The sequence below is a fragment of the Falco punctatus genome, assembly GCF_963210335.1.
Source record: "Falco punctatus genome assembly, chromosome: 3".
Taxonomy (NCBI): domain Eukaryota; kingdom Metazoa; phylum Chordata; class Aves; order Falconiformes; family Falconidae; genus Falco; species Falco punctatus.
Genome location: NC_137582.1, coordinates 74219101 through 74243426, shown reverse-complemented (window position 1 = coordinate 74243426; position 24326 = coordinate 74219101).

The window sequence follows — 24326 nt, the reverse complement described above, 5'->3', positions numbered from 1 at the left end:
TGTGTGTGTGTGTATATGTATATATATATAATATAATATATTCTTCCTCAGATCATTTTGTAACTTTGTCCATGCTGAGTTCCATGTTACCATAACTCTGTCGTAGTTCTTAAAAAAACATTATGTACCTGTACATAACATTTTTTATAGTCAGCAGAGCAGTTCCTATAGCAGTATGGACCAGCATAAATGCCATCTTTCATCCCTGATGCTAGGTGAGTTTCTCTTAAATTATATTGGACATGACAAGTACCAAGGCATGGATATCTTTCCAAAACAAACTGAAACGAATAAAAATCTAGTCAAAAGAAAACGTTATATACCATGTGCCACAGGAGGAACAAACAAGACATGATGGATGTTAGTCATATGCTAGAAAGTTCTCAGTATAACAACAGCAACTGAATAGAATCTGACACTTGAAATCCACTGAAAACTGCAAAATGCTTTTGGCTTCATGTAAATGAAATACCTTCTTTCTGCTTCCAGTCCAGCCCTTCAATAGAAGAAATGATGGAAATCGTTACTTATATTGCAATACAGTAAAGAATCAGGCCCTTAACCCTACTGCTCAAAACGGTAGGTATTCATATTTTCTGCACATATCTCAAGACTGTGAAAAGACAAGGTTTTATTTCTTTCTCTGCATACATAAAAATGGATTTTATTTCTATATGACTTAATAAACTTGTGTATAAAAAGTTTATATGCCTTTTTATTGCTTAATGTTTTACTTTCCAGATTATTTGGCCAGTGGTTAATAGCAGACTTATATACAGAGCTACTAAATGAGCTGTTTAGTAAGGTTTAAGAAGTTTATTAGTCTCCTCAGTATTAAAACTTTTGCTTAAATTTCAAGGTATGATGACTTCCAACATTTAAGTAACAAGTAAGGTGTCCAGTCTTTCTAGACAAGCAATGTGGTAGCTCTGTAATCCACTGAAACACATATATCATTGCTAGGCAAACAATATTGAAAAGAAAAAGTAGCAAATAAGCTTTTTGCATGTGGAAGTTAATATTTAATAGCGTTAAGTTGTCTTTGCTAAAAGAAAATTAACAACCAACATAGAAAAATGTAGTAAGAATTTCCTGATGTATACAATTGTATAATATTCACCTTATTCTTTTTATCTTACGCAGAACAGTAGCTAACCATATCTTAGCCTTGGCATATATTATTTCTATTAATGTAATTTAAAAAATGTAATAAAAATAGCTATAATGTTTCACTCTCTCTTTTTCATGTATTCCCTACAATGCACCACTGGTGGGCAGCAGCCAAGTGCAATGTGGGTGACAGGGACTGCAAGATCAAAATGAAACTTTACCAATCAGTACAAAAACTTACATAAAACAGAGAGATCACATTGTAGGGTAAGGGAGTTCCTGCTCTCACATGTTCTGCTTCAAAAATTCTTCGTACTACTGTCTAAATGTCAGGCTGGCCACTGAAGTAATTCAGAAATTAATATCACAAACATCAGGAAAAGACACTGAAGCAATAAAATTTAGAGTAAAGTAGCAATTATTTTAGTCACTTCAGATGGCACATTGCTTTCCATTTTTAAAGGTATATTCACAAAAAAAGTAGGTCCCATGCGTTGGCACCAAATTATTGCAACAGTGGTCTGAACTTGCTGTCAAGTCTTAAAAAATTTAGATGTGCAGGAGAAATCAGAAAAGGAAAAGTATTTTAAAGTTGTATGAATTCAAGGAAAAATGGTAAGAGGAAAAATGCACTGGCATATCAGGCATTGCTCTCAAAAAAGGTGAGGAAAACTCATTTTGCCACTGATGTATGACATCAGAGAGCATTCGTCCTGCATATTTAAATTGAAATCTCCCTGGAACCCTGAGAGCTTTTACTTGCTCAGCACAGAGGGATCCTGTACTTGAAAGGGACTGAAAGGCACCACAGTAATGTCCAAAACTGACAGTAGAAACTACATTATCTACCTCATATTATAATTTTTAAATCTGAGTAACTCTTGATGTGGGTATGCTGACTCTGACCATTTTTTCTTTAAAAGAATAAAAATCCTTCTCTACGATCTACCAGTATCATTTGGATGTTAGGAAAAATTTCTTCACCAAAAGGGTTGTCAAGCATTGGAAGAGGCTGCCCAGGGAAGTGGTTGAGGCACCCTCCCTGGAGGTAGCTGAAAGACATGTAGATGTGACACTTAGGGACATGGTTTAGTGGTGGACTCAGCTGTGCTAGGTTATTGGTTGGACTCCATGATCTTAAAGGTCTTTCCCAACCTAAATGATTTGATGGTTCTATGATTCTATGATTAGCAATGCTTTTAAAACATATTCATTTCTCAAAGTTAAACAAAAATCTGTTATAACTGTGTGATAACAGTCCCTTCTGCAGCTATCTTGTTATGCAGTTATTTTTCACTCTCGATCGTCTGTCCTTAGATCACATGCAAAGGGGATTTTCCTCTCTACCTCAATTTACACATAAAGCTATTCCTGATGTCCTTCTCCCCTCTTGCAGTGGCTGTGAATGGAATTTCCTCCTTTTGTCTTACACATGTGAAGGTACACTCTCAAGTCTCAGTAAGCTTGCTTGGAACAGTCCAAGACTTATGAAGGCTTTCTGCTTAAGGATTGGGTTGCGTTGATTGACATTAGTATCTGCAAGTTACTGTTAGCTTCAGCTGATGCTTTTTCTCTGTGTCTCTGGACAAGGGAGAATTAACATAACACCTTCTTTCACTGTCTGGGTATTCAATAGTATCTCTGTCTTCTGATCTCATGAAGCTTAGAGGAAGTTAGTCACATTTGGTTAAAATCAGCAGAAGAATTCAAAATTTGTGGAGATAGAGGGGAGATAAATAGGCAGACAGACACATATCAAATCACCTAGGAAACTCATAAAGCTTGAAAACATGTGTGTACCAAGAAAATTTCATAGTGCAGTGATGAATGCTTCCATTGTGGAAACTGAAGACATGGGAAGGTCCTGCTAAATGCACTTTCTGGAGACTATTCCTTCTTGGCTCTCTCTCTGGTTCCCACAAAGCTAGATCCAATTCCAGGTCTAGTTCTTGCACTCATACAGGAAGGTTTTCTGGTTTTTAAGAGCAGTTGAAAGAATCCGAACCATCTCTCATTCCACTGGGAAATCTCCTGGCCGTGTAGTACTTTAAAAATCATAGGAGAGTATACAGTGAGCAAACCTCTGAAGCTATGTGCTAGATCTGGAGATTACAGTGCAGAAATATTCTTTTTCTTCTGCCACATCTGCTCTATGTTCTGATGCTTCTGATGTTCCCAGTACAACACACTGCTGCCTTTTTGATAGCAGCATTAGCCTCAGCATATTGAGTGACTGTGCCAAACTGCCAAAATTTTCCTGCGGTGCACAAGTGAGAAAAATTTCAGCACCTGCCTCCGCCAAAAACTGCAAGTAAGATTTCATGGGGAAAAGGTTTTTCTTAGCCCTTGAAGGATTTCTTCTAAATCTAGTATCAGTCCTCCTGTGAAAATAATGGAGGGATGAAAACTGCTTGAGGAAAAAGAAAAGCCAGGGCATCGTTTTAAGAAAAAAGACAGGAAATCTAAAGTAGAAGTGTTATTGCTATTCTCTCCCATAAACAGGAATTTAAGAAGACCACATGTTTGAAGCAGACATACATGAATACTTTTTGGGGGAGCAGTATAATTTATAAACTTTCCCACCACCTGCTCCCCATTTTTAGCTCATAACACACATGCCTGTTATTCAGGTTCTTCTTCCAGACATGGAATTATTAGATCTCTTATATGACCAGGGAGCTTTGGCCCAGTTGTATTTGCCTCTTCTGGGTTCTTCAAGATGGGGCATTTCTATTTCACTTTTTACAAAGGTCACTTTTTACAGCTGAAATGAGTATGTGTTCCTTTGTTCCCCCTATTTATCTTAATAACAGTGTGGGTTATGGCCTGCTTATTCCTAATGGACAGCTATACCTCTTTAACCCTCCATATTAGCATTTTCTTGTCTGGTATAAGTTATGTCAGACTGGTCTGACACTGGGAATGGCTTTCAGATACAGATAAAGAAAGAAACAAAACAAAAAAAAATTACAAAAAAACAACAACAACAATCCAAACACACAAAAAAACCACCTAAACTTGAATACATACACAAAATAAGGCCTATTATAAAACAAACAAACAAAAACAAACCACAAAAAAAAAAAAAAAAAAAAAAAAAACACACAGAGGAAAATAACCACCCAAGCCATAGCCATTTCTTCTGACTAGAAGCTTCCACACTTCCAGGTTTTGTCTGTGCCCATAGCTGACACATCACAGGATCAAAACACTGAGGACACCTCAGCAGACTCAGAGTGCCTGAGTTTCTCCAGGAAACAAAATGTGCCCACCCAAGGCTAACAGTTCACAGTGGCATGGCCTGTGGGCTCACACCATCCTCTCCACATCATCTCAGTAGATGCTTTTTGCCTACACTGGGGCACAAGGAGGGACCTGCTGACTCATGTGCATAGGACGGAACACTAAACAAAGCTGAAAGAAGTTCATTAAAGAGGGAGTTATAGCTCTGCCAGATGTGCTACCCTAGCTCATCCCTGCTGTATATCTGAGATGTTCTTTCTTGAGTTTATAATCAATGTAATTCCTGTATTAAGGGATTCGATGTCTGCTTAGCAATTTCACAAGTTTTTGCTACTGAAACTCTTGATTATATCCACTACAAATAAACTACTGGAATTTCACATTATTTTTTTGCCTTGTGTCAGCATTAGGTATAATAGATGCATTAAATGTGATTTCCCACAAACAAGGATAAAAATTACAATAGTTAATGTTGAACTATAGTGAGCCAAAAGTTAATCATGAGCGACTCTGCCAAAACTGAGAGAGTATGTGAGTTATTACTACTCAGTAACAGCGATTTCTTTTGTTAAGAAATCCCTTTTACTTAAATAGAATGGTTAAAATAATCTCCATATTGCAAGGATAAATTCATACTGCAATTACTAATTCTCCATTAAAATAAATCTGTACCCTTCACTTTGCATGGAAAAAGACAGCTACCTCCATTTTGTTACTACAAAACACAGGTAAACTACATCTGAAATAGTTACAATGGGTGAAGTTTCCTCTTTTATACACCATAACATATATCTGCCATTTAGGTTTTCACAGACTTTCGTAGTATGGGAGCCAAATTAAAGCAAATAACATGATTTAATCCTTTGGCCGTGTAGAAAGAAATATGTTAATAAAATGCTTACCACCATAGACTTATATATTAAAATGTATATAAAATAATATTTTAAAACCCCTACAGGGGTAATAATAGTTTATAGTTGTACAGTGGTATGGTATTCTTCATTCTAAAGATATCAAAACCACCATTACAATCAGCATGTGAAAAGCGATGAAATGAAACTACTTGTAGGTTTCAGGATGCTACTTCAGCATATACAGCAGTATTTACAATACACTTGCAATGACAAGAACAGAAAGAATGAAAGGAAAGGTTTGAGAAAAAAAAGCAGCAAGTGGGGACAAAAATACTTAGTGAAGATAAATGTAGAGATGTAATTAAGAAAAGTTAATGACTAAGTGGTAACCTTCCTCATATCCCCCTAAAAAAAGAAAACCCAAGAATTTGATAAGAACAAGAAATTAAAGAGTAATAATAGTTTCATGCAAAACGTTGGATTAAAATGAGTAATTTTCACACTTAGCAATGTATATATACATACATAGATATATATATATACAACCCCAACAAATTTTCACTGTAAACAGACAAGACAAATGTTGGATGCAATTGATACAAGTGGAATTTAAAACACGATGGTCTCCAGTTGCAGTTTTGCAAAAGCTGGATATAAAGGAGTTATGCTATTCACAGCAAAAGAAGGAATGCTGTACAAATCTGTATTTGCTGCTGTCTCCATAGATCACAAGGCTGCTATCCAGATAGACTTCTTGGGTGTCAGGAACCAGCATCCTTTACGCAGCACAGATCAATGACCCATCTAGGCTTGGGCGGACCTCTGACCTTGTTTCTGGAGTGCAGTATTCTTTATTTACTGCTTATGATCATCTGAGCTATCTAATGCTACTTCTGCTCCTGGACTGAAATCCCTCACAAACTTAATAAGAGATGCAATGATCCATGGTACAAATGCTTCTAAAATGTGATGTCAATTAATTTGAGCTATTAGCTTCAAGTATTAGAAATCACAGCTCCATATATGCAATAATACACAAAATTGTATTTTTACTAAATAGGAGCATGGCATATAGCAGATATCCTGTGAGGCAGATGTAAGTAGGTTCCACTGATTATTTTAATATAATTAAGAAGAACATTTAAAATAAAACTATGATGCTTTAGGACCTTGAGTTACCTTCTTTGAGTCTTTACTATTAGACTTTGAGTCTAATATTACTGTTTCAAGTATCTTGGTATGATTAAAATGGCAACATTGTTACAATTGTAAAACTACCTGTGCTGAAAGTACAGAAAAGGAAGAGAACAGATCATGTTATGAAGGGCTCATATTATGTGTGGTGCTCAGCCTGGTGCCATTTGTGGATGATGCTCAGAAGAATGTCAGCACCTGTTCCATCTCCTGATCCCTAGGAAAAAGCTAGAGGAAGGAAAAGCCACAGGGAATACTTTGCAGAGCTCACTGGTGTATTTATGCATGTACAATTTTTCCCCAGATCAGCATTTTGCAAGTGACATTCAGACTCAGAAAGCAGTCATTACTGAATCACTTTTTATCACTTTTCTTTACAGTAAGCTTGGAAATGGTCTCCTTTGCAAATTTCACAGGGCTCTGAGCCCGGAGACCTTAAGCATCTGTGTGCTTTACCCATATACTGGACCGTAGTTGTTGTGTGGGAGCAGGCCTCAGGAGCCTGGCAAAGCACATACCATCATATTTCTAACATCAGTAACTAGTGACATCTCAAATAGCTGGAGTTTAGTTTGTGGGCAAAAGCTGGGATGATACCACTGCTTTCATCATCTCACCTCAGACTCCAGCCCTCATGAGCATATGGCCTGGAGAACAGCTTTGGCTTTCTCTCCCAGAGTAGCTCTATGAGTCAGGGGTGCTTTTCATATAGAAGAGAGAGATAAACTGCAGAAAAAAAAAACAAAAAGCAAAACAAAAAAACCCCCAACCTTTTTCCTCTTCCTTGTTTTGGGGTTTTCTGTTGTTGATGTTTTTGATGGGGGTGGGGGGGTGAGGTGTTAAATGGAAAAAAAGGTGAGGTAAAGTACTCACATACTTACCTAGCTCACTGGGTTATGTTTTGCATCAGCATTTTGCTGTGGCTGCAAGATCAAGATTAAGAAATTGTGCATGTAGTTAAATTTGGCACCAGCTGATAAAATCCCACTTAGCTGTGAATGTATGGTTTTTCTATTCCGTTTGGTCAATAAATGCCAGCTGTATAGAGCACGGTGGACCAAACTGCGATTATGACATCATGAGTACTAAATATAGAAATACTAACTTCTGTACCTCCATTTAGGTAAAGTGCATTTTCTAACAAATTAACTTGGATATAAATAATTTCTTCAGGTAAAATAAACTGAAATTTTCTCACATTTAATGCAAATATTCTGTAATGATGTACAATTTAATAGTAAGCCACTTCCACCCGAATCATCCTCTTCTCTCTAAAGATGCCATTTTTAACTCACTTAACACCTAATTAAATAATATGGCCTAGCTTGACAAAAGACTAATGCAAAGAATATTTTGCAAGAGATCTCTTATGGTAATGAGATCTGGAAGTGAATAATTTAGAGACATACATAAACATTTCCAGCTTATCACAAACTATCATGCTACTGTATACAGATTAAGAAAATTACAGCAAATTTGCATTACAAGTGCAATCCTGTATATCGTAGCTGTTACCGTTGAGTTTTTCTGGGGTGTGAAAGAAGAGATACTACAACCTTTTTCTTGCCAGTATCTGGCTAGACATTTATCTATACTCCTACTAACACATTTGTTACACTATATTAAACCAAATCAGTGAAATATCTGAACTGGAATAATTCAACTTCCTCATCAAGCCAGATTTCCATGTTAATACAGAAAGAAAAGATATATTTGCCTTTTTTCAGAGATTACATTTTGTTTGCATATTATGAATTTATTTTGTACATGGATAACAATGATGCAAAAAATCTTGTACAGTCTGATGAATCACAAAGTTAAAAATGCTGTTGCAACACTGAATGCTGTGTACTTTTTACATCTAGTACTATTATTTTCCAAGCTGCATACAAAGGAAACACCTCATCTTGGGAATTAACTTATTCTCTAGTTTCCATCTCAGCTAGAGCCTTATGTGTCATAATTATCTAAGGCTCACCCATGTTAGGTGCAGATCTGCTGAACAAAAGAATCTGTGCTGAAGACACGACCTACACGCTGTGTCCTACATACATTTTGTGGTCATTTCTTTAGATAAGGTCTATGACTGCTGAATGACTCATAGAGTATTAGTGGTGGCAGCTCCTGAGATACACTCCTGGAGGACCTTCTGGTTTAGTTTTATCCAATATCTAGAGTCCATGTGTTTTGAGATATGTGTCAAAGCATGGTAAGTGATTATGATGTTAAGATTCACTTCAGATCTACAGTAAAAGTTTAGTTTGATATAACTTAAGTCATAAAAAGCCTTAAGGAACAGTAAAGATGAGTGTAAAACACCTATCCATAAAAAGATGTGTATCCTTTTCTCATTTTATCACAAGTAAGATATTTTTGTGGGAAATCAAGAATACAAATAAATATATTATATATTATATATATAATTCAAATACTTGTAATGATCACATGATTGGCTATTTGTTACTGACCTGAGGTCTGTGTTCTTCAAAAGTAATATTTAAATAAATATTTGCTCCTTAGAAAGAAAAATTGAGTTAATCTGAAGACATTTCATTAAGTATTCTAAGCTTAACAATACATATATTTACTCCTAAAAAATCACCAGATGTTAGGAAAATTCAGCCAGCTGAATCCTTACCGTATGCATGCTCAGTACTGCTAGAAGTCTTCATTAAGGAAAAAATATACTGATAAGAGTTGTTAACTGAGTATTTAAACCTGGCAGTGATGACCTGTTAAACTGTAGCTTATATATGCATCTGTTAAGCAAAGTAATTCTTACTCTTCACCTATGATCTATGCTGAAGAATTAATGTATAAAAAATCACAAATTCTCCTGTCTATTATGTTTGTGTGCATGTTTCCCCTCCCTGAGGAGCACAATGTCTCAAACTAGGCTTCTATAATGGCTTTTCTTGCATCCTGTGCTAACAGGGAAACACTTAGCAATGTGACAAGGAAAATATTGCTAAAAGCACCTAGCAGCCTAGTAAATGAGGAATACCATTCTGAAGATCTTAAGATGTCATGATGTTTTCAGAATCACTACCACTGCTCTGTTTCTGCTGATAGCTACAGAAACTTCCACGGGGAGAGGCCTCTGTAAGTCCCCAGCACTGCCTTCCACTCAAAATGTGATGAACAACCAACAGAGCAGATCAGCCATAGCTTTGTATAGCTATGTCTTGCAAACTTCTTAGGAGGGAACCTCTACAGTTGCTCAGGATGCCCTGTCCCAGTGCTACGCTAGTCTCCCAGTGTCTAAAGACAGTCATTTTTTCTGTGCCCACCCTCCACACCATCCCAATAACATCCTGTGGATGATGTGATGGCATCTTTGTCAGTGCTTGGCAAGGCTTGCTCTGACTGCTTTCGCCTATCCGTACAGTATCTTCAGCTGTATTGATTACACCTTAGTCCTTCACCTCCCTGCCTTTATCATTTCTGGTACTGCATTGCCTATTGCATTGTTGCTTCTCTAAAGTTAGTGCTCTGTCTCTTACCTGAAAGGTGGTGAGGGAAACTCATTTAATTTCCACCACCTTTTATTAGAATATGAGCTTTTATGCAGTTGGATCTACTACTGCAATTACTGAATCGTGGCCAGGGTTCTGGTGTTACCAGAAACTGTAACCAGGAAAACTCTCCAAATCAAATGGTAATTTAAGAAGCCAACATTGGTTTATTGCAGCACTGGGTGCATGGGGGATCTTTCCTCCTAACATGCACACCAAGTTACTCAAGGGTACACATTATATACAGTAGAGTACTTGCATATTCATAGTACATTACAAATTCATTTTCATTGACATACAGGATTAGTTACAAGTTTCTTCCTTCTAGTGTAAATTAATGTGTATCTTCAGTTAGCACTACTGAAGTTTTTTTACAAACTTCGCATGCTCCCGAAGTGGGTGTTTGCCCTTTTAAGGGGGGTGGGCTATTTGAGTTGGAGGTCATGATCTCCCATTACCACAATTACCTTTGTCCTACTTTCAACCAAGTTTCTGTGGGTTGCAACAGCTTGTCACATCTTGTGACCAGAACTTTCTCATTTGAGGCTTCTTGCATAATTTACATAACAGTGTTCTTATAATGTTCTGTTCTGTTTCCCAAGGTTGACTTCTTTGATTAGATGTCCTTTCATTCATCAGTTTTGCTGACTTGAGAGGGTGGGTCAGCTTGACCTAAACTTTGTGCACATACTTGTTTAACATATAGTTAATTTGGGAGTTTAGGCAACACTGGGAGCACGCTTTAGAGACTTTAAGTAATTGAGTACTGCCACAGATTGAGAAGGGCTCCTCAGACAATTAATTACCTTTACTATAAAAAAAAAAGGACTTTTAATTCTAACTTCAATTTGTCTAGTTTCAGTTTCTAATGACTATGACTTGTTACACATTTTTCACACAGAATTGAAACAGAAAGAACTGAAAATCTTTCCTGTATACATGTCCCAAGGTTACTTCCCATCTCCATCTTTGGAAGAACACAATAGACTGAGATTTCAGGTCTTGAGTCATTCTCCTTCATGTATAAGGGCTGTCCCTTGCAAGGCAACTGCATATTCTAACATTCCTCTCACTATCCTTGTTGAAAGCAAAAAGTTAGTGGTAGCCAACATTCCTATGGCTAGTCTCAACACCCAAAAGGCATTAGAATAATCAAAAGTCTTTGTAAAGACTTTACAAAAAGGTTTATAAAATACATTCCTGCTAGAAAAACAAAGGTGTCTCCTCCTTTCTCCAGCAGTACAGGCACGTTTTCCGTGAAGTGACTGGCAGAGGGATTTAAGCAGAGCTATCCAAGTATTGGTTTCTGGCCTGAATGGTGTACTAGTAAGTTTTGGAAGAGTCTTAGGAGCTTGGCTACAGAAGGCTTAGGAATCACAGGGGCCTTTTGGCTTTACATCTATGAATTACAAAAGTACATAAAATCAACTGTGAAAGACATTCCATTTCTGTGATATAAATGAAATAGCAAGAAGGAAAATAATAAAACTTCTTCCTTTCCCACAAAAACTATAAGGCTTGATGCCAAAAGGCTATAAGGATTTTATTGCTTAAATACTAAATGGCTGCAGGGAGTCTGCAACATGTTTATTTTGATGCAAAGCCAACAACGTTTTTTCTGAAAAACTAGGAGAAACTCATCTTTCTCCTGTTGAAGCAGTTAACTATCCTCTGCCTAGAATGGTCATTAAATGGTAATTAACACAAGGTCATGAGAAAGCAGAAGAGCAGAGCCCTGTGGGCTTCCGTATCACACCAATGAGAACAATCCAGTCTCTTCCCTAAACCAAGCAGCCTCATCCCTAAATGTCACTTAGGCTTGATTTGTTCCAACACATGCATGAGGTTTGTGGATTTGATCCTGACTGCATCCTTGCTAACGTGTTTGCAGTCTCAAGAAAATGTTTGCATTTACATCCTTAACATCAAAGTACGAGGTTTATAAACAATTTTTAAAATGGAAACTTAAACATCATCCAAGATTCTGGAGGTAGTGTCTTAGGTATAAGTTTTTGCCTTCACCTAGCCAAACTCCAGAGTAAACCCAAAAACTTCCATAAAGAATGATGCCAATCAAGCAGATACCGCTGGCATTTTGTCAAGGTTGTCTGGTCATATTTTAAGCAGCCATACAGTCTCGCCCACAAAACCTGTTCTGTATGTCAGGTCACTTCAGCTTTTCAAGCAGCTGCACCTCAGCTTGTAGATGGAATTTGGCACAGTGCCCTTACCTATTTTCTTTCAATAAAAATCCCACAGGGAGGAAAACCTGATCCAGGAGAAAACAGGCATAGAGGGACCTTATTACTGATGCACTTTTCTGAATAGAATTCCGCAGGCTGGCAACATTCAAAGTTAAGCAAACACCCTTTCAAGTCAGGTTGTGTTTGACTGCTTCTGGCTTTGGATGCCAGTCACAATCCACCTTTAGCTCCTGTTTGTGCAGGGAATGTCTTTTAGCCCACAAGATACTCATCAAAGTAAGTGACCTGGAGATCTCTACACTCTGAAGTGGTTCTACTGGTTGAAACTTAAAGCCACTGTCTGGTCATACTGTTGTTTCTGAAAAAGCTAAGCAGTCATTTATCTGTCCTAAACTGCTCCTGCCATGAAAGACCAAGTCTTTGAAGTCATAGCTCAGGCATTTCCACTATCCTGTGTTGTTATCTATATATCTATACATCTTTATCCCGGGTTACAGTAACAGGACTATAGCCAGAAGGCCAAGGGCCATTTTTCCTCTTCACTCAGCAATTATTTGTCCCATCTAGAATACTCTAGTCCAGTTTTGGGCTCAGAAAATAAAAATGTTGATCAAATGAAACAGGTACAACATGAGGACCAGCAAGACGGTCAGAAGTTGGAGCACTTGCCCTTTAAGGAGAGGGTGAGGCAAGAGACTTTCTTTAGTTGAGGGAAGCGACAGCTTTGAGAAGACTCAATACCAGCTTGAGCTCCAGCACCTAAGAGGAGATTTTTTGAGGAGATAAAGCCAGACTCTTCTCAGCAGTGCATGGTGGGAGGATGAGAGCCAAAGTCATGAGCTGTGAGAGGTTCAGTCAAGTAAAAGCTGTACAAGTCTAATCCTTGAGCATTTCAAGGTTTTCAAGACCAGATAAAGCTCTGAGCAGCTACGTCTGACCTCATAGCTGAACCTGCTTTGAGCAGTAGATTGGAGTAGAGCCCTTCAGAGGTCTCTTCCTACCTGCATTATCCTATGGGTCCACATCCTGTGTTGTGATTCAGCTGTATCTTTCACAGCTTCATCTTAATACCTCTTATCTGGACATAAATGGAATAATTACATGTGACACTGTAGTCTGATCCGTAATTGTTACAGCTACTTGTTCACAAAGGGTTTCTTCATCAGACTAAATTTAGTTTCTGGGGAAAAAAAAAAAATCCAGTGGTTAAAGATGTAAGATGCTATATTCTGTTTATTATTCAGACTTAATTCCAGCTTTGACCAACTTTTCTATTACCAGACATAACTGAATTCCTGTTTTACATGTCAAGAGTTGCACAGAAAACTCAAACATCACCACAGATGGTGGATATCTTTCTGTGACCATTTGTAATTTGATAGTTTGTGGGTCACTCCACAATAAATGGGCATCTGGAATGGCCATTAAGGTTTGTCAAAATTATTGCACATCTTCAAATGGTGGTGGGGATGGGTGGGTTAGATCTTGGCATCAGTAATAAGATCCATCCATAATTAGCAGACTGTAACAGTACCCAAGCTGCACCAAACCAAGAGCAAGGAAATTCTACAGTGCCAAAAGAAAACAAGCTTGCTGAGGATCTGCTCTCAGAGGAGGAAGCCCTGAATCAGGCAGGCAGGATGTGAAGGAAACTGAGTAGCTTTAGCAGAATAAAAAACATCTTTTCACAGGTAATATCTGGCTAAGAGACGTGACAGAGAAAGTAGGAATATATGGTCAGTTTTCAACATGGAGACAAGTGATCTGTTTAGTTCAAAAGGGTCAGTACTGGGACTACGCTGATCAGTCCGTTCAGATTTGACCTAGAACAGAGGGTAAGCCCTGAAGTGACTGGTGGTTTGCTGGTGCCTGCTGTCTTACGGGAAGCAGGTGACAGTAGCCCTTCTCCCCCTCCTGGCCACTGCCAGAAGACAAGATTCTGGCACCAATGCTCCGGTCTTATCCAATCAGGTTCTTTTGAAATATCACATAAATGTACAAACCATAGGAGACAAAAACAATCTTAAACTCATGCAGACCCAGACTAGAAGAGCAATAAAATGGAAAAGATGGTCAGGTGGGCATGCTTCTGCACAGTAGTATTTTAATACATGCTTCTTCACACTATCAGGCAACCTTTCTATATCAGCTACGCAAAATGGCTTCTGTTGGCAGTAAGTACAAAATAATAGAATCCCAGAACACAACAACCATTGAAAAAATATAATTAAAAAAAAAAAAAAAAAACCAAAAAAACCTCAAAGAACCAGAATTGTAATCAAACACCATCAAGTTAACAGACAGATTGCAGAAGATAGTTGCTTACTGTGAAGACTAGATAGGTGTCTCCATCTTCTGATATGCTTGGGACAGCAAAGAGAAAAACGAGATAAAGGTGGTAGCAAAGGAGGTTGCAAATAACATTCTAAGGGGTGAAAAGTACCATCAAGTTGGTGTTGAGACACAAGAGAAGAATTTCTGTCAGCGCTGTTATGCCATTTCCTTGAATTTCTTAAGTGAAGCCATCCAAACCTCCCTCAGAGCAATACTGTGTCCTCACAGTGCTGGGTTTTAGTGTTTTCCAACACAATGAGGTCAGCAAGAAGGTGCGAATTTTTCAGACTCTGAACAAACATGGCTATGTCAGGAGAACTAGTGTAATCCTGACCCTAGAGATTTCATAGGCAATCGACAATTTTTGTCTCAGCAGCCACTTGAGCTAGATTATTCCTTTTCTACACATGTGGGGAAAAAAAGAGGTCACCAGCTTATTACATGTTATTAATGTTAAATAGCAACAATAAAAAAACAACACTTCATTTGTTAATATGATGTCTTTTGTACACCTGTCACAATACTGGGAAACTGAAGGGCTTAATCTTTGATACTACATATTTACAAGCCTTGCAGATCAAACTCAAATGGTATTTCAACTATACTTTACCTAAAGCAAGAAATGTCTAGGCAGATAGCCCAGAGCATATTTAGAGCTGCCCTGCAGTCAGTGGGAAACATGAAATCAGTATACAATGTCAAAGTACTGTAAAAATAAGTCAGCTAGAGTATAATTGGCTTGGATCATAGGTCTACAGGGCTAAGGCACTCAAGCCATTGGTAAATTACACAGCCATTTTTACTTGGTTTCCTGTTTCTTCGACTCTGAAGTGATAATTCTGTTGGAGATGATAAAGACTGTTGAGGAAATTTTATTTAATACAGATGGACATGTTAATGCAGAGTGATCTACCCATCCCTCCAATTAGCCTACTAGGTGCAGCTTGATATAAAGCAGAGACTGGAGCCCTGAGGACATAAAGCAAGACAGGGAGAGCAACATAGCTCAGCATGTTTTCAGGAAATCCAATTATTTGTCTGAAGCTTTGAATTCAAAAGTGGATTCAGAAACTCCTAAAGCAATTATGATTTGCACTGAAAGAGACTGGCTAAAGCCAGCAGCTAAGCATTTGTATTGTTTTTGGCTTGTGTGCTCCATTTATACAGTAAGACCCTTTAGCACAATCACTTCAGCATGTAACTGAAATGAGTTTAGTTTTCAATAGGATTCTTCTTTCAAATAAGTTGATAAGAAACACACCAGTTTTCTTATTTTTAGTACAGACAGAAGGGATCAGAAACAATTCTGGATTTCAAAAATTATTTGAAAACTTTTATAAACTTTAAAGATAGTGTTGTGTTAAATAACTTGCACAAGATGATAACGCTAAAACATTTGCCTGGGTGTGTACCATTTAGTTGGTCTACTATCTCTCTTTATATGCTAACATGTATGTGCCATGCCATCAGGATCTAAGGCAGGAAACATACAAAAAAGGTCTGTAAGTACTTTTTTTGCTTGATATGGTTGCTAGTTTGGTGAAAAAAACCCAAAATATTTGTAACGGTATTTTCTGCATATTTTAATATTGTTATCACCATCAAGTGCCCTGTATCTCTAAAAGTCTAGCTAGTAATTTGGATACTTAAATATGCATATTTATGCATGTTATATAAATAGTACACATATCTACAACCTTAAACCACTTTATTAATGGCAGCAGGAGATACCTGAAATCATTCTAAAGCAATAGATATGCAAATTACCTTTTGAAATTTTAGACATTTATCTCTTGAAGAGACATCAACCCTAAACATATTTAAGTAAAATTACTTTATATTTTTATGTGTGCATGAATGTATTTTTTCACTTTACATTTTGGTAACAAACACTATGTCTATAATTTGCTTTCAAAAGTCACCAGATACAGCAAATGAAGTTCTGTGAGGTATCTGTATCACTACAAACTTTATATATATATATATAAAAAATTTCTGTATTCCTAAAAAGTCAGTTGTAAGTTAATTTGTTTCAATTTCAGAGCCTCTTTAAAGATTACAGTGAAAGAGCAATTTGCATTTTTAATAACATTCTTCTAATTTTAAATAGTTTATGTGGCTCTTCTTGAACATAAAGATCTATTCTATTAAAAAAAACACTCTCCTTAGCTGTAGCTGTTAGATTTTTTTTCCATTTTTTCAAATAGCAGTAAAAATACCTCATAAGCAAAGCTGGCCCAAAACTGGGATTCCAAATTCACTGGAAGTTTCTTTTTAATTTAGTTTTGATCTAACCTGTAGTGGCTGTTTCCAATGTACGTAGCCCAGGCAGACTCTGCAGGAATCCAGGCAGGGTTCTCTTTGAACTCTGCCTTGAGTTTGCTAAAACCTCATTGAACCCAAGATGTTTTAAATGAAAGACTTCAGACTGGATGAAGTAGCATTTTTTGACAAAACTTTGTTTCCTTTGATAATTTCTGAACACTTCTATTTACAACATGCTTTGATTGAAGACAGACTCTGATGATAAAATGATAGACGTTTCATAATTATTCCCTGCCAAAGTCTTTTGGATGCTAACCTCATCATAATCCAAAAATGGGTCAGTGTACTTCTGTTTGACTTGGCGGTTTCAGTCACTTAATAAGAACTAATATCTACCCAAATAATCAGCTTTAATATACCTCTAAAACAAAATGACAAGGATAACCTTGTGACTGCTTTCCAGGATTAGTTATTAGAAAAAATTGAATCCTGTTCAGTTTTGCTGCAAATACTGTGTCACAAATTTTGTCCTGCCACAAAAAACCTGTAAGAATGTCTATATTAGCTTTTGTGATGCATCCTGAGGCTGCTTTCTGCCTTAGATTTCCAGTCCCAAGCAAGAATAATGAAAGAATAATCTTTTCTAGCATTCCATCAATTTCCTTGTCTTTTCCGATTATTACTTAGGCCTGTTGTTCATTGATATAAAGTTTGGGTTTTGTCAACATTGAATATCTGACATGTAACCATCCCACTATGCCAGGATGGTTACCCAGCCCTGTCCCAAGTTGTTCTGATCATTACTGGGAAAAAACAATGCTGCTAATCCTCTGCCTTGTATGTGAATAGCTAACAACTAATGAAACAGAAACTGAGTTGGAAAGTGCTCCAGGCGCATCACCCCTCTGATTTAGCATCTCTGGGCAGCTGACCAGACTGGCTGAAGGATGGGATGCTCCTGCTGTTACTTAATTGTGCATACATAGAAATTTAGAATCAGACTGTCAAGCTGCATAACTGCAATTAAGAACCCAGTTCTCCATATTCTGCAGTACTCGTGTGGGCTTTCTGATTTACTAAACACCCTTGCTAGTTACTTTACTTTCTGAAGTGCTTGCAGGAGGCAAACATATATGTCAAGAGCTATACTTTCTTATGTATATACCCATATAGATGTACCCAGGCAAAAGTGTAAATATTTGTACTTAAAGGATACATAAAGTTTTGGTCATGTTTTTTAAGTGTATAGAAAAGCAGTAATTCCAATACATGCAGGGTGCTTTGCAGAGGAAGGCTTCTACAATTATTTAAATGTTTGAGAAATTCTCTATCCACTCTGCATTTTTGCTGTCCATGAGTTGTGCCAAGTTATTTCTTACAGTAAATCTTTTCGTCTCCCTCTGGTGGGTACCTACAGAAAACAGGCTGAACCTCCCTTGTTAGGGAGGTGACGTTCAAGCAGAACTCAAGTATAGAAAAAAGGCCAGGTTCCATTTTTATGGATAACCCTAGTATCACAAGCAAAGCAAATTTTTTTCCATTAACCCTAGTTAAAAAAACCTTCCATTTTTAAGAAAGGAAGGAAAAAACCCACAGATTTCAGAAATAATGATAATAGAATAGTAACAAATGTACAAAATACACAATACATAATGCACTGTTAGCTTAGCTTGTATCAAAAGGTAGATTTTGTTCATAAAACCAATACATCTTATTCTGCTTCTGTCCTTTTAAACTTTAAATATATTCATACACACACACACACGTATACATGTATACATGCAAGATGTTTTTTCGGAAAACAATTTCAAAAAGTCAAAATATTCCTAAAAATCACTACAAATACTTACACATCAGAAAGAAACTTCATATCTGCTTTAAAAATGAAATGTTCCTAGCCCTCCAGAAGTATTGATTTTCAGACTGTGACATCAGAGGAGCAGAAGAGTTACTGGTGCAGAAATTAGTCTTCCCCAGTTGGGACCACAAGTAAAGTTTGTTTTGAAGAAACCTGTGATCGATACCCCTATTTTGCATGTATCTTTTTATAAGGTTGCACCTTAATAATATTCAATGTGATGAAATTGCTGCTCTCTCTTTCTGAAAAGAGGATGCAAACAGCGAGAATAGTGCAGAAATCTGTACCAGTTGTTGTTCAATTCCCTGGTGGAGTTTAAGACATGGCTGACTTATGAAATCCTAAGCAGCTTGGTTTGGGCTACCTAAGTGCTTCTCTCTGTACAATACATTACATTAGATTTGTTCTTTGAAGGCATTTGAGGTAGAATTCTCTTTGGAAACAAGACAAAGAATTACTAGGTGTTCTCCATAAACAGTTGTCTTGATCTGCAGGTTTGCTTCATTATGCATTAATGGGTTTGTATTATGGTCTTTATAGATCTCTGGAGTACACTGCAAAGCTAATTCTTTTTTCTCCCACATACCTTTCTAAAAGAGGCATACTCTTAACAGTAAGAAAGGTTTTAGGGTTTACGGTACAATGATGCTTTGGTAAGACCAATCTGTGTTGGAAAGCAATTTTTGACTACAGTTACTAAGAAATACAGGCATGAGAGTCATTTTTAGAAATCAAACAGTCCCTCAGCTTTTTAAGAATTAGAATAAACTTTATTTGAATACTTTTTATTTATCTTTTTATTATTCTGAATATTAAGTGCACACTTTGGGTAACAGCATTGTAAAATTACCTATGAATTATTGTGAATAAATCTCTTGTGGAAGTTTTGTCCAAATGGTGGTGGTGTTGGACTGACTTCTTTGTGACCATATGGACAAAACAAGTGTATATTTACAGGTAGGTATAACCCCACTGTTTACACTAAAAGGAATTTAAACCTTTACAAACCACAGTTTAATGTTTGCCTCACATTAGGTTTAAAATAGTAAAACCTACATTTTATGCACTTCCATCATCTGCACATGGTGCCAAGATTCAGATTCTTACCCTTTTGAACATTTAAAAGGCAAGCCATAGAAAAGTACTCATGGCTTTATATTGCTGGGGAGGGGGCAGGGCAACACCTGCTTTGTGGAGCCTTATGGAGAAGCTTGTGTGGAAGTCTGTGCCCTGTGATTCCTTTTGGTTTCCCTTCTTCAATCATTGCCATTGCTCACTGCTTCCCTGCCCCTCACCTCCATGCCTAGCGCCTTGAATCTCACCTTGATTTTTAATTTTTCTGTCATTAATTGTTCATGTACACCATTTTCAAAGTGGTTTCTTCTTTCTTTTTTTTTTTTGAAAGCTCCCTTTGTCATTGTAAGGATTATTGTTGATCACACTAAAGGAAAGTACCCCAAGAAAGCAGTCTGTGCATAAAAAAGACTGTTTCATTAAAAGGCTATTACATTTCTCACAGCTTACTGCTTTAGAAGTTAGGTATGTCTACTGGATGTGACTGTTACAGGAGCTATTCCAAGCTCCACGACCTTGGGAATTGCTCTGAGGGGCACATAGGGCTAGAATGATAAGGAGTCTACATATCATGGCACCAGGGATTCCTAATATGCAGCTACTTGGCAGGCTTGTGAAATCCAGCTCCTTGAGTTCCTGATCTGGTTAAAGATGGAGAAATAGGTGCCTAAGAACAAGATCCCAAGTGCTAGCATGTTATCTGAGGAGCTGCTGAAACTAGCTACTTACAGGCACCAAGGCAAGAGAGGAGTCTGGAGCACTTGGCCAAATTACAGCTGAACACATTTGGAAGGAAGAATGCAGGATATACTTTGGGGACAAGATTAGTCTTGGGGCCTGAGTAGATTTATAATGGCTTTTCTCTGCTTTACCTATGGGGCCAGGAAACTATTTCTCTCCTTAATAGAATTTGGTTTCCAAGGATGAGAGTTATTAATGGAAATTTCTTTCCACCTTCCCCTGCATCAGAAGCTGGTTACACTAGATACTGAATAGAGAACCTGTAAGGCAGGACATTAGACTATAAATGAGTGATAACCCACTCTTCTCTGGGGTTTGATATATCAGAAATCACTGCCCAGAATCTTCCTGTACACTTAGACATATCAGAGAGCTCATCCACACAACATTTTACAGGTGTAGAAGTGGTAGTCATATTCCACTATGCAATAGGACGAGTCAGCTCATTGGCAAGTTTTTATTGACAGCCTCTGCCTAAGCATTTTTCAGCTCACAATACAGATTTTTCAAGGGAAAGCCATAATTATTGGTGTATAGGGTTTGCTGGGGTAAATGTTCTGTCATCATGCTAGTGGAAGCTATGTTTGCAGAGACAAATCAATATTAGTTGGGCTGGAGGAAAAAATGAATGACTTTAACCTACTGGATAAAACACTTATGCGGAAAGTGGACAATTGAGTTCTCATTCCTGATCCTAGTAATCTGGAAATACATATACTATGCCCTGCAGCTTGAAGTTAGCCAGCCCCAGGGGCAGTTAAACGGGACTCAGGCTCCAAAGCCCTGCAGATCCCTTGCACTGTCCTCTGGACAAAGAGTAGTCCTTTGACTTGTACTACCTGCCCTGTTCCCTGTGGCAGACTATGTGGCAAGGAGGAATCATCTGGGTAGGGCTCTGCCTTCCCTCTTTTTAGGGGAACTGTACCTAAAACAGCAAGTAGTGAAAATGAATAGACTTATTGAAAGAGATTGCCACCTTTCGTAACACTTTGAATCAAAATGCATAAAACCTTTTTTCAACTGAACCCCCTCTTGGTTTTTGTTCCTCTGTTTTCTTTCTTTTCTTTTTTTTCCCAAAGAAAGAGCATTCTCATTTGATGATTTGTCCCTCAAAACTCACGGTTTCTTCACCAAATATGACTTTCATACAAAATATAACATTTATTTGCTTAACTGTCAATTAAATTTTGTTCATGTTGTTATATAGCTTGAAATATATTTTTATTCTTAATTTTTGCGTTATTGTATTAAGGATGAAGAATGGCCCATTTTTTTGTGATTAGATGATTGTTTCTTCTCCCTCCCTCCCAGGATTTATAGTAAGCAACTTTTAGATGAAAACCAGGACTGAATTAAAAGTGCACAAATATAGCATTACTGCATTGTTTTGTTAGCTAAGTTGTACTCTATTGTATGTGCTGGGGGAAAAAAAAAGAAAAATAATTTTATTAAAACATTGGTATATTTTAAAAATGGAATTATTTACTGCAGTTTACAGTTTCTTTACATGTTTCTGGCTTCCACGGTTGAAACTCCAAAAAGTAAACAAGTGCCTTATGGGAATTTCAGAAGCACTTACTCCTCCTTTCCCTCTTCATGGTATAAGTGGGTACTGGGAGTCAACCTCTTTAAGTACCTCTGAAATCCTACCTCATCCTTAAACCTCTGAAAATGCAAACAAGCTATTGTAGCTACAGTAGGGATACATACACTGGTAGTCATCTCTTCTAACACAACTGCAGTGGTGACATGCCCCAGGAATTCTGGCTTGGGCTGTGATTCTCTGAGCACCTCCCCTGAGCGGATGTGGTTCAGGAATTCATTGCCTGCCCCAACGCATGTCACAACTGCCTGATGGCAAAACTCACCATTAGAATGATGGTATACACACAAATCCTAAGTTTTCTAATATTTTTAAATGTCTTCAAGAGGACATGATAATTGGTGTGGAAAAGTGCTCTTTGCTACAGCCTGATGTGCTGCATGAATACATATTAATACTTACCTCTGAATCCGTAAAGTATTAATGCCAATAACAAGTGAATTCAGAGCAGGGCTTTGCCTGTCCTATAACCTTTTTTTATTATTATTTCAGAGTGTTAGTGAGGAGTGAGAAGGATTTACTTTATTTATCAAGACAGCCAGTTCCAAACCACAAGTCCCAGGAGACCAAAGTAAGGTGCCCAAATCAATTGTTTTGCTGCCTGCTAAGTTATAACTGGACTTTCCCATCAGCAGGCTGAGGCACTCTGCCTCTACATATTCCACACATGCTTGCATTCCCGCTTTGTTGAACTCATCAGAGATGCCTAACTCCACTTTCACATAGCAAAGACAAACTTTATATGATCTGAGAAACCCAAGCTGCTTTCCATATTGCAGTTTTGCAAGTTTAGGGCGAAAACACCCTCCAGATCATGCCCTTCTAAGTATGCCAGAGACCCGTAGTCTCAAGGATAGTTGGCATGTCAGCCACATACACCTGGCAGGCTCACACAGACACTCCACACAGGAGTAAGGTGCACAGAAGGTAAGTAAGAAGAGGAAAAAAAAGTCCTCTCTTTCAGTAGTGTGAAATCCCAAAAGTGTTACTCAAGGCTGTGTATTCCATTTATTGGCGAGACTTGCTTTGGAGACAAAATTATTTTTCTGGATCTGGGCCACACTCCCAAACAATATTTGCTTGTTACCAATTTAAATAGCTGATTGTATGAAATATCTTTCTTCAATTTTTGGCTTTTTTTGCTGAGAAATAAACATTTTACTTAAAGTTGGTTAAAATAAGTTAAATGTAAAGTGCATTAAAAATACCAGTCGTTTCAACATGTGGCTCCATCATCAATGTACTATTGCATTTCTTTCTCTTATAGCACCTCTGATACTGAGATACTTTGTAACACATATGATGCTTGGCTTTGCTTTACGGCTTGCACATCTAATGGAGATTACAAATTTATAGTGGAGAAATATTCAATTCTACAACATCTGAATCAAGTTTTCTAGCTTAACAGTTAAAAACAATATAATTTTATCTGGTATATGTGTATTATACCTTGTGTTTGTGATCAGTGGTTTACAACATCTCAGAAAAGCCATGCTTGGATTGTGTGGTCTAATAGATCTTTCCTATGGCTACATCTTGAGATTCTAAAATCCCCTTAATCCTGGTAGAAATTAAGCTACCAAAAAATTCTTTATATTCTGGTATAAAGGACAGAAACCATGAGTTCTATATACCTCTTACTTAAAGCGTCCTATCCATGGTGAGATAGTACCCAGTGCAAATACAGATTGTCCCATTTAGTCCCACATAAACAGTGTACACTTTGAAATGTACAATCCTTTTTATTGGATGGTTTTAGAAGGTCAGCTGCTTACTTGTTACAAGGCATTGCTAGCTCACAGGTTATTTGTAAGAAGCATCAAGCTAAAATTGCAGTTTCTTGTAGAAATGCTAGCAATGGCAAAAAAAACACCCTCAGATTTTGACCTCTCCATGTGACATGCTAAAGGACCATCAAGACTGAACAATACGAACAAGCAAGGGTATATTAAACTAAACAGACTTTTTCATCTACTTCCAATTTACTCATTTAATTTAGCTTTTAATAAAATGCATTGCTGTTAACCATCACTTCACCCTATTGTCTGTACAGCTTCAAATGACTGCCTTTTAGAGCTATAAATAGCCAAAGTAAAAATCTATAGTTACATTAGTTGCACGTTATTGGTCAATAAGTGTTCATTAAACACTACACTTATTCTTTTCAATTTACAGTGTTATTTGTTTTCTTATTTCATTGGCTTTGATAGGCCTTTTAAGACTTATTTTACAAAAATATCAGTGCCTCTGATAGTAGAACATAGCCTAGCTATAACTACATGCAGTTATAACTCTCAATCCCTACTCACTCTCCTGAAACTTATGGTGATT